This window comes from Hypanus sabinus, chromosome 10 (genome assembly GCF_030144855.1).
Source record: "Hypanus sabinus isolate sHypSab1 chromosome 10, sHypSab1.hap1, whole genome shotgun sequence".
Lineage (NCBI taxonomy): Eukaryota > Metazoa > Chordata > Chondrichthyes > Myliobatiformes > Dasyatidae > Hypanus > Hypanus sabinus.
Genome location: NC_082715.1, coordinates 149,701,291 through 149,714,478, shown reverse-complemented (window position 1 = coordinate 149,714,478; position 13,188 = coordinate 149,701,291). Strand labels below are relative to the sequence as shown.

The following is a 13,188-nucleotide window of genomic DNA, read 5'->3' as shown; positions in this document are numbered from 1 at the left end:
AGGGCTCTGGTTTTTGGTGTCGGCCTTCGAGGTGCGCCTTTCCATCGCTCCCGCACTATAAACTGTCCATGCTAACATGACTCAGTAGAAACATCTAATCTCAGGACTCCATTGTCGTTCTTGCTCCGCTCATACGTAACAGAGGCAGGTCAGTGTGTTGTGAGAAGGGGTTTCAATAGATTAGGAAATGCTGATTGACAAAGAGACTTGTTTGGTACTGTAATTGGTGGAAACAACTACTGTACCAACTTTGAGTTATGGTTCACTTTAAGAGTGACATAATGACATAATTACATTAAGGATTTTACATGCTTTGTGTTCAGTTTTTCAAAGTTCGATAAATGAGTTTTTATAGTTTTTTTTTTAAACATAAAATGCCTCTCCTCAAAACATGCACACAGGATAACAGTGCAATTACATTGGGCCATGGTTCTGAGAGGGCTGGACATCATAGGTGTAGAGAATATGTTTTTCCTCCTGAGTGTCCAGAACACAAGATAAAGAAAAAGGGGATTTGGGACTGTGAAAAAAAGTATTTCTTCACTCTGAGGGTTTAGCCCATGGAACTCACTCGGATTGTGGACAGGAGATGCTTGCTGCAGAGTATATTTAAGAAATAAATTTCTAGGTGGCAGAGGCACCAGGGTGTATGGGGAGAGGGGGTCAATATGGGGCTGAGATGGAGGACCTGCCATCAGCCAGGACATGGAAGGGCCTAACCCACTTCTACTTCTCATGTTTCTAGGACAGAGCTTCTATCCTATGACCCTCCATGGCACCGAAAGCGTCTTTATGAGTGCCCACTTCTCACAGCTACTGTGGGGAATTCAGTACGTGAATTGTGTCTCTTTCATAGGAACTTTGGAAGGATTAGGTGGAGATGTCAACGCACAATATCAGATATCTGTGTGTTCTGGGCTCTCTGATTGACGCCCTAAGTTTACCTTCTCCAAGAATGTTGAACCTGAGGTGACCTGGGCATGGGGTCATGCCATTGATGAGGTGACAGTGACAATCAGCTAAGGGTGAACGGCTGTGGGCATCCTGACTGGCCAATCCCAATGCTGTGTGTTGTCAAGTTAGGCTGTCCTTGTCCAGTTACTGTCTCTCTGCTGGGCTGTCAGAGTCGGGCCTGTGAGACCTGACCTTCTCCTCATCGTCCTCTTGTAACGTATCCTTCCTCCTTTCCCACAGCTCCCGGGCAGTTCAGAAAAGGGTTCTGTCTGACCCCATTGTAGGCTGTGAAAAGGGAGTTGGCCCTCTCTGGGAGTGGGAGACAGCAGGGTAGCCCAAGATGATGCAAGTACAGCTAACACACCTGGGTTCAATTCCTACCGCTGTCTGTCAGGAGTCTGTACATTCTCCCCGTGACCACATGGGTTTCCTCCAGGTGTTCCGGTTTCCTCCCACATTCCAAAGATGTAGCGGTTAGTCTGCTAATAGGTCATTGTCGATTGTTCTGAGATTAGGCTAGGGTTAAGTTGGGATTGCTGGACAGCGCAGGTCAAAGGGATGGTTCTGCCCCGTATCTCAATAAAAATAAATACAACACCAGGATAGGGTACCGTCTGTCCAAGAGTGACATTGGTGCCTTGTACATAGAACGTTGGAGTTGAACAATCTACCCCATTATGACCTCCCTTACATTTATAATTTATTCAGATTTATTTGTCACATGTACATAAAATACACGTACAGTAAAATGTGTCATTTGCATTAATAACCAGCACACCCAAACATGTGCTGGGGTCAGCCCACAAGTGTCACCACACATTCTGGCATTAACATAGCAAGCCCACAGTGTTCAGTGAAACAACACAAGCAGTAACAGCAACACAAAAACAAAACAAACCCCTTCCCTATCCATTCCAGCCAACCACCCGCACACTCAGACAAGGCTCCAGCTCTAGGACTGATCATCTCCAGACCCAGTCCTTGTCTAAATAATATTGGTATTGGAATTGGTTCAATATGTACTGATATACAGTGAAAAGATTGTCTTACGTATTGTTCAAATCATTACACAGTCACAGTGCACTGAACAAGGTAAAGCAATAACAATGCAGAATAAAGTGATAGACTCTTGACCTCACAATCTACACTCAGTGGCCACCTGTACATTAATGCAAATATCTAATCAGCCAATCATGTGAAAGCAACTTAGTGTATAAACGCATGCAGACATGGTCAAGATGCTTAGTTGTTGTTCAGACCAAAATCAGAATGGGGAAGAAATGTGATCTAAGTGACTTTGACTGTGGATTGATTGTTAGTGCCAGATGAGGTGGTTCGATCATTTCAGAAATTGCTGATCTCCTTGGATATCCACTCACACCAGATCTAGAGTTTATAGAGAATGGCGCAAAAAACAAAAAACACCCAAAAACCACTGTCAGTCCTGTGGGTGAAAACACCTTGTTAACAAGAGAGATCAGAGGATAATGGCCAGACTGGTTCAAGCTGACAAATTTAGAAACATAGAAAACCTACAGCACAATACAGGCCCTTCAGCCCACAAAGCTGTGTCGAACATGTCCCTACTTTAGAAATTAATAGGTTTACCTATAGCCCTCTATTTTACTAAGCTCCATATACCTATCTAAAACTCTCTTAAAAGACCCTATTGTATCTGCCTCCACCACCATTGCTGGCAGCCCACTCCACACACTCACCACTCTCTGAGTAAAGACCCTGATATCTCCTCTGTACCTACTCCCCAGTACCTTAAACCTGTGTCCTCTTGTGGCAATCATTTCAGCCCTGGGAAAAAGCCTCTGACTATCCACACAATCAATGCCTCTCATCATCTTATACATCTCTATCAGGTCACCTCTCATCCTCCGTGACTCCAAGGAGAAAAGGCCAAGTTCAATCAACCTATTTTCATAAGTCATGCTCCCAATCCAGGCAACATTCTTGTAAATCTCCTTTGCACTCTTTCTATGGCTTCCACATCCTTTCTGTAGTGAGGCCCAGAACTGAGCACAGTACTCCAAGTGTGGTCTGACCAAGGTCCTATATAGCTGCAACATTACCTCTCACCTCCTAAATTCAATTCCACGATTGATAAAGGCCAATACACCGTACACCTTCTTAACCACTGAGTCCAACTGCGAAGTTGCTTTGAGCATCTATGGACTCGGACCCCAAGATCCCTCTGATCCTCCACACTGCCAAGAGTCTTACCATTTTTTTTTTGAAGGAAAAAAAACAAGATTTACAGAGTGCAATACATAGATACACCTCAACATGACTTGTGTACATTCATATATTGTAATAAAATTGATCAAAATGTTATAGCATATCACATAAAGGTATACCACTCTGTAATCAAAAATTTAAAGATAAGTCATACATCATAAAAGAAATTTTTTATATAAAAAAAGTCAACCCCCTACCAACTACCAAAGAAAAAAGCTGATGGATGACAATGGATAACTAGAAAAAAAAGACATATTCACTTAAGAAGAGAAGATAAAACTATACATAAAAGTCTGTGCACTGTTAAACTTTATAAATTGGAAAAGTAATTTAGGAAAGGTCCCCAGATATCATAAAAAGATTGTTTCATATTTAAGACTGATCTTTTCTAAATTTAAATAAAACATAAAATCACGTAGCCATTGAAGATGTGTAGGAGGAGTAGACTCCTTCCATTTAAGCAAGATTGCTCTTCTTACTAAAAGAGAGGTAAAAACTAAAACCTGTAGGTTAGGAGTATTTAAAGTTATATCTTCATTTGCAATAATACCAAACAAGGCAGTAAGGGGATTTGGGTCAAATTGGACCCTAAAAAGTTGTGAGAAGGTATGAAATACTTACCACCAAAACTCTTAAATTTAGGGCAAAACCAAAACATATGAATTAAAGAGGCATCAGCAGAGTTGCATTTATTACAAAGTGGAGAAACATTCGGGTAAAAACTGGACAGCTTCTGTTTAGAAATGCAAGCTCTATGAACCACTTTAATTGTAGAAGAGAATGACGAGCACAGAAAGATGATTTATTAACCCGTTTTATTCCATCTATTGTCAGAAATCTGACAACTTAGGTCATCCTCCCAAGCTTTTTTTATTTTATCTAAAAAGTCTTGTCTAGAATCAATCAACAAGTTATAGATACCGGTAATAGAACCATTAACAAAAAGTTTTAAACTTAAAAGATCATCCAGTAAATTTTTATCAGGACCTATAGGAAAAGTAGTTAATTGGAAACGTAAAAAATCTCTATTTTGAAGGTATCTGTAATAATGTGTTTTTGGGAGTGCAAATTTATTTGACAATTGGTCAAATGAAGCAAGAGATCCTGAGATAAACAGGTCCCAAAAACACCTAATACCTAGTTCATCCCAATCTTTAAAGATTTTATCTGTCATGGAAGGGATAAAAAAATAATTAAGGAGAATGGAAAATGATAATGAAAAATTCGCTAAACCAAAAAATTTCCTAAATTGAGCCCAAATCCTTAAAGTTTGCTTAACAATTATGTTATCTGTTATTTTATTTGCTGAAAAAGAAGAGTATGATCCAAGAAGAGAGACAATAGAGGAATTTTTTTTTACAGAATTAACTCCTAAGGAGACCCATGATTTGCAATCTTTACGATAAATATAATAGGACCAGAAAGTAATATTCCTTATATTGGCAGCCCAATAGTAAAACCTAAAATTGGGTAGGGCTAGTGCACCCATCTCTTTATAGGTCAACTTTACTTAAACGAGCTTGTTTATTATTCCAAATATAAGATGTTAAAATTGAATCTAAAGAATCAAAGTACGTCTTAGGAATAAAAATAGGTAAGGCCTGAAAAAGATATAAAAATTTAGGAAGAATCTTCATTTTAATCGAATTAATTCGGCCAATTAGGGATAAAGAAAGAGGGGACCATTTAGAAAGTGTCTTTTTCACATAATTCAATAAGGGGTTTAAGTTTTCTTTGAATAAATTCTTGAAGTTTTTAGTAATTGTTACACCTAAATATGTAAATTGACTTGTAACAACTTTGAACGGAAATTTGGCATTTGATGACATTAGGTCATTTAAAGAAAATAGCTCACTTTTATGTAGGTTCAGCTTATATCCTGAAAAAGAACTAAACTGGGAAATTAAAGAAAGAACCAAAGGTAATGAAGTTTCAGTGTTAGAGATAAAAAGTAAAATATCATCAGCATATAATGAAATTTTGAGTCATACCTTCCCTTAGTATACCAGAAATGTCCTTAGATTCTCGAAATGCTATTGCTAAGGGTTCTATAGCTAAAGCAAAAAGTAAAGGACTAAGAGAGCAACCTTGTCTAGTTCCCTGCTGTAATTTAAAGGGCTTAGAAATTTGGGAGTTAGTTATAACCTGAGCGGTAGGAGACAAGTAGATTAATTTAACCCAATGAAAGGCCCAAAATTAAACTTTTCTAAGGTCTTAAAAAGATAATTCCACTCAATCCTATCGAAGGCTTTTTCTGCATCTAAGGATAATATACTCTAATTTTTTTTTTGGATGGTGAATATATCACATTCAATAACCAACATATATTAAAATGTGAGTAACGATTTTTAATAAATCCTGTCTGGTCATGCGATATAACAGATGGTAAAATATTTTCAAGTCTTCGAGCTAAGATTTTGGATAAAATTTTTGCATCAACATTTAATAAAGAAATCAGTCTGTATGAAGAACATTCAGCTGGATTTTTATATTTTTTTAAGAATAAGAGAAATAAAAGCTTCATTAAAAAGATTGAGGGAGTTTACCTGATTTAAAGGACTCTGATAAAACAGAGGATAAATAAGGTGTAAGTAACATAGTGAAAGTTTTATAAAACTCCCCAGGAAAGCCATCGGGTCCTGGGGTCTTACTAGAATGTAAAGCACGTATAGCCTCAACCACTTCTTCAATGGAAATAGGCTGATCTAACTGTGTTAGACTATCAGCAGACAATGTAGGAATGTTGATATTACTGAAATAAGCATTCATATAGGTATCATCTGAAGAAAAGTCAGACTGATACAACTTAAGGTAAAAGTCTTTAAAGACGTTGTTAATTTCAGAATGGTCAGATGTCTTAGTTCCATTATCTTTAAAAATTTCTGTGATGTTACGATTAACTGTAAAAGATTTTAAGCGATTGGCTAATAAACTACCAGTTCTATCCTCGTGAATGTAAAATTGAGTTTTATCTCTCAACAGCTGTCGTTCAATTGGGTAAGTCAGCAGAAGATTATACTTGGATTGGATTTCAATACGCTTATGATATATACTTGGATCTGGAGATAAGGCATACTTTCGATCAAGATCTTTTAATATCACTGCTAGGTCCGACCTTTCTTTGTCAGCTTTTTTCTTTATATAGGTAGAGTAAGATATAATTTCTCCACAAATATGCTTTAAAAGTATCCCAGACTATTTAGCCAGCAGAATCTCCTTTACAATTTTCTTTAAAGAAAAAAGTAATATGGTTTTCCAAAAACTTTAGAAAATTTTTATCAGATAACAGTAAGTTAAAATGCCAACTTCTATTTGGTACAGAGTAAACAGGTAGTCTTAAAGCCAGAAGCAAAGGTGCATGATCAGACAAAGCAATCTCCTTATAATCACAGGATCGTACCAGTGGAAGCAAGTTTCTATCTATAAAAAAATAATCAATCCAAGAGTACATATGATGAACCTGAATATTCTTTTTCTTGGGGGTGTAAAAAAACGCCACACGTCAAGAATACCACATTGAAATGAAAAAGATTTAAAAAGTAGGACTGATTTATTAGTAACAGGGGTTTTACTTGAAGAGCAGTCTAATATAGGGTCAAGCCAAAAATTAAAATCTCCACCCATCACTAAGGAATACCGATTCAAATCAGGCAGAAAAGAGAAAAGCCATTCAAAGAACAAGGAGTCATCTGTACTTGGAGCGTATACATTCACAAATATGATTAGTTTATTCTCAAGACTACCTGAAACAATAACAAAGTACCCATTTGTATCAGAAATTACATTATGTTGAATAAAGGATACATTCTGATCAAACAAGATAGAGACGACTCTCAATCTAGATTCAGAGGGTGAGTGAAAATGTATACCCTTCCATCCTTTGAAAGAACGTGAAATATCATCTTTACGAATATAGGTTTCTTGGAGAAGGATTAAATTAGTTTTAAGTTTCCGGATATAAGAGAAAATCTTATTTCATTTAACACGGTTATTTAGACCTTTCACATTAAAACTGAGTATATTAATAAAAGAATCCATCAAGTATCCTTTAGTAATGTATAAAAGGTAATCACAGACATGTAGATAGTGAATAAATAAAACAGTAAAAACATCCAATCAGCTTTATGGAAGAACCCTTTTCCCCCCTCGCTCCCCCCAAAGAGAGAAATCAGCCAAGGGAGGCTGAAGACTAATTCTAATGTTCTCAACCCAAAACTCCAGTGGCTCCAGAAAATATATATGTGCTGAATAAATGATTGTATATATATATATATATATAAACAACAAAATATCAAAGTAAATAAGTTCGATAATTACAAAAAAAACCATGGGAAAATGTAAGTATTAGTCTCAGTAAAAAAAAAGGAAAGACAGATAAGGAAAATCAATAAGTAAAACAACATATACTCGCGGGTGCAAAAAAAAAGGAGTAAAGAAACAAATAGAAGATAATTAAAAAGGGAAGCGGTTTAGATAGCTTCCTACATGACTAATTTAAGGCATTCAAGGGAGGAAAAAAAGACAAAATGGCAAAATAATGAAAAAAAACAAAACCCAGCAATAAGTAGTATAGAATATTGTATACCATTGAAAAATAGTAAAAGACCAAAAGGTGTAGAAATAATCAAAAGATAGGAAAAATCTGAGTGAATTTATGGTAAAGCAAAACACCCTAGTTTCATTCCTCAGTAATTACTACATGTACACCCTACATAATTACTTTCAGTCAAATTACTAAAAGGAAGGTAAAAATCAACATAACACTGAGAGAATATAACGTATTGTTTAAAAAGAGCTGCGAAAAAGTAACATTAGAGGACCCATATAAAGGCAGAAAACAGCAAAAGAGAAAATGGATGCAGTCTGCCTGCATGTTTTGCATAGTTTGAAAGATAACAAGGCGCCAGTTACTTAATCAAATAAATGATTAAGACTTTGTAAAACCAAGAAACCTTGTTATCAACAAATCGCCAATTACTTGATTGAACACCTGAAATTAAAACTTTTAGCATAAAGCAACTCAAGGTTGAACTTAAGCATGGAGACTATGTAAAAATTTCTTAGCTTCTTCAGGCTTTGTAAACCAAGAAACCTTATTATCAGAAGTAGTAACCTTGAGTTTACACGGATCTCTGAGAGAAAGGCGACAGCCAAGCTTAAAAAGATCAGACATGAGACATGACCACTTTAAAAGCCTGTCTAGCTCTTAGAACTTCCGGTGGATAATCTTGAATGATCCGAAACTGTTAATCATGAAATTGTAGTATACGTTTCTTCCTTGATTCACAAAGGATCTGTTCTTTAATCTGATAATTATAAAAGCGAATGATAATAGAGTGAGGTTTGGCAGGATCCCAATTAGGCGGGGTAACTCGGTGAACGTGCTCAAATTTTGGTAGTTCCGATAATATATCAGGGAATAAATCTTTCAGCATTTGAGCACAAAAATCGGTAGGTTGATTACCCTCCAGTTTTTCAAGAGGCCCAAGAATTCTGATATTGCACCTTCAGTTCCTGGTCTCCAAATCTGTAAGTTACTTCAGTAATGCGTCGTATTTTTAAAGTTGTTCCTTAGAAATTTTCTTGAAACCTTCGACATCCTTCTGCAACACCGGCAGAGATTCTTCGTGTAGCTTAATACGAATTTCGTGGTCATTCACAGTCTGCTGTATACTTCCAAGTTTCCGATTAAGCGTTTTCAGTTCAGATTTAACCAGGTCGAAGGAATTCTGTAACAAGTCAAACTTGGATTCCAAGTCGTCCAGCTTATCCAATTTTTCGAGTTTCTCTGACATTTGTTGAAACATTTCCATCAAAGTCTCTAAAGTAGTCTCTTTTTTTGAGTGTTTTCTACTCATGGTGCTCTCACCGAGATAGGTTTAAATAGCAAAGTAAGCGAATAATTTCAGAGCACGTAGCTACTGCAACCTACTCCATTACAGCCACCGGAAGTCCATGAAGAGTCTTTCCATTAATACTATATTCTCCATCATATTTGACCTACCAAAATGAACCACTTCACACTTATCTGCGTTGAACTCCATCTGCCACTTCTCAGCCCAGTTTTGCATCCTATCAATGTCCCGCTGTAACCTCTGACAGCCCTCCACACTATCCACAACACCTCCAACCTTTGTGTCATCAGCAAACTTACTAACCCATCCCTCCACTTCCTCATCCAGGTCATTTATAAAAATCACGAAGAGTAAGGGTCCCAGAACAGATCCCTGAGGCACCCCACTGGTGACCAACCTCCATGCAGAATATGACCCCTCTACAACCACTCTTTGCCTCCTGTGGACAATCCAGTTCTGGATCCACAAAGCAATGTCCTCTTGGATCCCATGCCTCTTTACTTTCTCAATAAGTCCTGTATGGGGTACCTTATAAAATGCCTTGCTGAAATCCATATACACTACATCTACTGCTCTTCCTTCATCACAGTGTTTAGTCACATCCTCAAAAAGTTCAATCAGGCTCGTAAGGCACAACCTGCCCTTTACAAAGCCATGCTGACTACTCCTAATCATATTATATTTCTCCAAATGTTCATAAATCCTGCCTCTCAGGATCTTCTCCATCAGCTTACCAACCACTGAGGTAAGACTCACTGGTCTAATATTTCCTGGGTTATCTCTACTCCCTTTCTTGAAAAAAGGAACAACATTCGCAACCCTCCAATCTTCCAGATCCTCTCCCATCCCCATTAATGATGCAAAGATCATCACCAGAGGATCAGCAATCTCCTCCCTCACCTCAGCCTGTGATACATCTCACCTGGTCCCGGCGATTTATTTAACTTGATGCTTTCCAAAAGCTCTAGCACATCCTCTTAATTAATATCTACATGCTCAAGCTTTTCAGTCTGCTGAAAGTCATCACACCAATCACCTAGATCCTTTTCCATGGTGAATACTGAAGTAAAGTATTCATTAAGTACCTCTGCTATTTCCTCCAGTTCCATACACACTTTCCCACCATCACACTTGACAGGTCCTATTCCTCCACATCTTGTCCTCTTGTTCTTCACATACTTGTAGAAAGCCTTGGGGTTTTCCTTAATCCTGCCCACCAAGGTCTTCTCATGGCCTCTTCTGGCTCTCCTAATTTCCTTCTTAAGCTCCTTCCTAGTACCCTTATAATCTTCTAGATCTCTAACACTACCTAGCTCTCTGTACCTTTTCTTTTCTTCTTGACTAGATTTATTACAGCCTTTTTGCACCACTGTTCCTGTACCCTACCATAACTTCCCTGTCCCATTGGAATGTACCTATACAGAACTCCACACAAATAGCCCCTGAATATTTGCCACATTTCTTCCGTACTTTCCCCTGAGAACATCTGTTTCCAATTTAAACCTCCAATCTCTTGCCTGATAGCCTCATAATTCCCCTTACTTCAATTAAATGCTTTTCTAACTTGTCTGTTCCTATCTCTCTCCAATGCTATTGTAAAGGAGGCAGAATTATGATCACTATCTCCAAAATGCTCTCCCACTGAGAGATCTGACACCTGACCAGGTTCATTTCCCAATACCAAATCAAGTACAGCCTCTCCTCTTGTAGGCTTATTGACATATTGTGTCAAGAAAACTCCCCAAATACACCTAACAAACTCCACCCCATCTAAAACCCTTGCTCTAGGGAGATGCCAATCGATACTTGGGAAATTAAAATCTCCCATCATGACAACTCGGTTATTATTACACCTTTCCAAGACCTGTTTCCCTATCTGCTCCTCAATATCCCTGTTACTATTGGGCAGCCTATAAAAAATACCCAGTAAAGTTATCGACCCCTTCCTGTTCCTAACCTCCACCCACAGAGACTCGTAGATAATCCCTCCATGGCGTCCACCTTTTCTGCAGCCTTGACACTATCTCTGATCAACATTGCCACACCCCCACCTCTTCTGCCTCCCTCCCTGTTCTTTCTGAAAAATCTCAAACCAGGCACTTGAAGTAACCATTCCTGTCCCTGAGCCATTCAAGTCTCTGTAATGGCCACCACATCATATCTCCAAGTACTAATCCAGGCTCTAAGCTCATCCTCTTTGTGCATAATACACCTTGCATTAAAATAGACACATCTCAAACCATCAGTCTGAGCACATCCCTTCTCTATCACCTGCCTATTCTCCCTCACACACTGTCTACAAGCTTTCTCTATTTGTGAGCCAACCTCCTCTACCCCAGTCTCTTCAGTTCAGTCCCCACCCCCCAACAATTCTAGTTGAAATTCTCCACATGATAGGACTCTCCCTTCCTTGATAGGAAGGAGACAGTAATTCAAATGACCAAAGTGCAGGAGAGCATCTCTGAATGCAGAACACGTTGAATTTCAAAGTGGATGGGCTACAGCAGCAGAAGACCATGAATGCCACTATATTAGATAGAGGACGCACCTAATAAATCGGCCATCAGGTGTATTTTCAAAGCAGGGTAGACAGGTTATCTTTAAACTGGGGCAGAAGGTTGCTGAAATATGGAGCTGAGGTGACAAATCAGCTCATTAGAGAGCAGAGCTAGACTTGATGGGGCATGTGTTCCTTCATTCGTCAAAGGGGTAGGTCAAACATTGTACAAGTAAAGATGTGCACCTACTGCTCTCCATATGTGTATTATATCATGCATGTCTGCTAACATACAATATACATGGAAGAAGCAGCTGCAGCTTTTTGCCTTCTACGGGTATTATTTAGTTACTGAGTTAGCATGGTTAACACACACAGCCAGATGTTTGCCTCGTTCACATTGTAAGAACTTAGAGAGAAGGCAGCATCGATCAATGGGGTCCTCCACTACCTTAGCCAATGCATGCCCCCCTCTCATTACTACAATCAGGAGGTACAGCAGCCTGAAGCCACAGTTTCTTCCCCTCTGGCATCAGATTTTTGAATGGACAATGAACCAACCAATGCACATTACCTCACTTTTTTACTCTCTTTTTGCACTAAATTTACTTAATTTTTATATATATTTGTATTTTCACATGTATATTTGTTGATTTATGAGTTTTTGATGTACTGAGCTGCCTTGCTGCCGTAAAACAACAGATTTCATGACATATGCCAGTGATATTATACCTGGTTCTGATTCTGAGAGGGCAGTCAGCCATTTGTGTTTATCCTGCTGTTCATTGAGAAGCAGGAGACGGGACCTCATCAAAGCTTACAAATGACAATGTGTCGGACTGAAGAAGGAGATAGAGAGCTTAATGACGTGGTATTGTAACAGCAAGATTGAATCTGTCGCTGCGATCTACGTAGCACCGGCTGTGATGGCACAGGTGCTGGGGGTGATTGCACCAGAGACGGTGGTTGTGCTGGCTCCGGCCTAACTGGAAGTGTCAGCCCACTAGGCGTCAGTGATCCCTCATGCGTGTACGAGGCGCCTAGTATATGCATGTGTGAGATGCCTGGTATAGGAGTGTCGTGAGGAGTCTGTGTAGGGCTCGGTGTGTGCAGTGTCACCTCGGGTACAGGGTTCATAGTTACCGTGGACTGTTCGGGGTAGTGGTCTGCTGCTCCTGCGGGCGCCAGGTCGCGGACGGAGACCGTGTCCTCCCGCCCATCAGGTAAGACCACGTAGGCATACTGGGGGTTCGCATGTAGAAGGTGAACCCTCTTGACCAGAGGGGAGTATTTATTGCTCCTCACATTGTTCCGGAGCAGCACTGGCCCTGGGGATGTCAGCCAAGCCAGTAGAGTGGTCCCAGTGGCAGACTTCCTGATCCCCGTAACATAGGCGTCTTGTACTAGCAGCTCCACATGTTGTTCCGCCGTCAGTCCTTTGCAGTCGCAAGCTTGCATGAGTGTCTGCAGGACTCGGAGAAACTGCCCGCTCGACTTGTTGGGTCGCAGCCGCCGCGTCGCTAAGCGATGTCTTGCGTAGACAGTGTTCACTGGCCGCAGGTATTGTCTTTTAAGGGTGGCCAGTGCCCCTTGGTAGGTCGGCAGGTCCCTGATAAGGGAGAATACTTTCGGACT

At 39.4% G+C, this 13,188-nt stretch overlaps 1 protein-coding gene across 1 annotated transcript in view; it reads right to left on the bottom strand.

Moving 5' to 3' along the window:
- sxph (saxiphilin) overlaps positions 1-13,188 on the bottom strand; it is a 95,911-nt gene that overhangs the window by 68,857 nt on the left and 13,866 nt on the right. The gene's annotated exons all lie outside the window — the stretch shown is intronic.